The sequence below is a fragment of the Cupressus sempervirens genome, chromosome 10 (genome assembly GCF_028749045.1).
Source record: "Cupressus sempervirens isolate cs-2001-9-10 chromosome 10, ASM2874904v1, whole genome shotgun sequence".
NCBI classification, from domain to species: domain Eukaryota; kingdom Viridiplantae; phylum Streptophyta; class Pinopsida; order Cupressales; family Cupressaceae; genus Cupressus; species Cupressus sempervirens.
The window spans coordinates 617,483,688-617,486,475 of NC_143127.1; positions in this window are offsets into that span (position 1 = coordinate 617,483,688).

Genomic DNA, 2,788 nt, shown 5'->3' on the forward strand with positions numbered 1-2,788 from the left:
CATCAATTCTCTTTGAATGATCTAATTGAGGATCAAAGATTGTTGCCCTTATTTGCTAATTTGTCACTTGTACAATTTTTTTTAAAAAAATGGTGGTAATTTTTACTAAGATTATGACGCTAAATCAAAAAGACCATACAAATTTCTAATGACATAATTAGCAACAATTTTAGTCTTTTTTCATGCATATATTAAGGAGAAGTTTTATTCTCTAGCTTGCAGTTTTGCAGTGGAATAAGTAGTTAAGAGTCCAAGAATAAATGCATGATTTCACATGCATATCAAACTATTTTTTATGTCTAGTAAACCATGTACAACATTCACAAGAGTTTCTAAGACTTTCTTGTTTCTTTCAATGAATTTAAGAATTTGATATGCAGTCTACAGTAGTAGGAAAAATAAATAAAACTATGATCTATATTCATCTTTTGTGTGGACTTTATGAAGAGATAAATATTTCATTTAATTACAGATCATTGTGTAAGAATTTGGATTTATTTTCATTAAAACAAGGCATTTTCTATTACAAAATAGACCATCAGTATTTCTATTTTGTGCATAGGATATTGGAGTGGTGAACTACTGTAATTTTCATTCTTCCTTTTCTTTTAACAATTTCTTTGTGTTGCTCTTTAATTTTTACAATTTTAATTCAATATTTTGTGATCTTTGATATCACAATTCCCAACTTCATACTACAACTTTGGAAATTCTCTACTGAATTGGTCATTGAATTTTATTTTTTTATTGTGCAATATCTTTTTAAATTTTTTCTTTCTTTCTTTTACCCTGGCCCAACAATGGAAGCCAAGGATGTAACCATGCATGTATTGGCATAGTGTCCTTGTGAGGATCCCAAGTATCTACTGCTATTGTTAATTTGGGCATCACTATATGATCCAAAATGTTATGAAGTACTAAAGCCAGTAGTAACTTATCCCATGTTTCCAAAAAGTGCAGCATAGGTTCAGGGTCCCTTGGCTCCCAAGAATTTCTAGCATCTATTCTCATTGCTGGAAGAATAACTCTAGTGAAGAGTTGAGTATAAGGAGTTGAAGAAGCAACTTCTACTTTTGTGTAAATTTTATAATCATGAGGCTCATTCCCTTGCAAAAGCCTCTGCCACAATGACATTATCTCCAAACCATGCAAAGGATGTTGAAGTGGTTCCCAACCTTGAAACACTTTTATAAGAAATGGAAAAGAAAATGCAGATGCAATACATGACAAATTGCACAACTTGTAGTCCTCTCGATATCTCAACTGTAAATTCTCAAAGACACTTGCAAGTGATTCCAATGTCATAGTACCTACCACAAAACTTTCCTAGATTCTATCCAGTGCTCCCATAATATCCTCTATGTTGTCTAGTTGTTGTTCTCTCCATGCAGTCTCTTTCTAAAGCCACTCTTCCTTCTAGTATATTTCCACAAACTCTCTTGTTCGATTACGATACATCTCAAATAGTTGTTCCAATGATGCAATCACCCATCTATCTCCAAGTTGTACAAGCACTTGTTGTTTTACATAATCTAGATAGATACTAACAGTTCCAAAGCCATAAACCTAAACATTGTCATGTGTCATCCCACTTTAGGGAAAATTTGGATGTCATATTCTTGTGCATATGTTTCAATCACTTTCTCGATAGCTTCCATTTCAACATTAAATTTTTCAAGACTTATCAAGATCATGTACAAAAAATAATGCAAACCAGGATAAATGGGCAGAGTTCACAAGAAATTTTACAAAAACATATCATAGAAGATATTTTTAGAAAGAAACAAAGCCATAACCCAGTTAAATTGGTCTAGATGCTGATTAGTTGGGTTGATTACAAATTTTTGTAGAACTATCATCAGATTAGGTACAATAAAATGAAAAATCAATTGTTCCTAGCTATCAGGATCAAATACAATTTTCCAAGGTGATTAAATTGCATATGCAGATGTGTGTGTGTGTGTGTATTTGTATATATATACATACATACACACGTGTGTGTATCTATGTATCTATGTATTTATATATAAGATAGATCTTGTGGAAAATTGTGGATTATAGATTATAAACAAAAAAAAAAAACATAACATTAATCATTCCCCATTTGTTTTGATTGATTGTAGAGAGTTGTGTATGAAAGAGGGTGGAGAGCTTTGAATGTTGGTGGAGATTAGTGGAAATCTAAGATTTCGTTGTTGTTCCCTTGTGATCATTGCATTTCATTGTCATGCCCTTGTCATCTCTGCATTTTGTTGTTGTGCCCTTGTGATCTCTATATATGTATGTATATATACATATACATACATACATATATATATCCATATATATATATATATGTATATATGTATGTATACATACATATATATATCCATATATATATATATGTATGTATGTATACATACATATATATACACATGTATATGTATATATACATGTTATATATATATATACATATATATATATATGTATACATACATACACACACACACACACACACACACACACACACACACACACACACACATAGACACACACATGTGTGTGTTTATATACATACATACATACATATACATACAGAGTGATCCAACTACATACATATTCTAGAATCCAAATAGTAAAACAATAAAACTCACTCAACACATAACATGACCACAAATGTGATGGGAATGCCTATTGGTAAGTAGATTTCTCTTTTTCTCTCTCATTTTTTATGTGTTTATTTTACTTGAACTATTATTTCTTAGGGGGCATTTTGTAATACTGGATTCATTTTATGTAGGAGGCGATG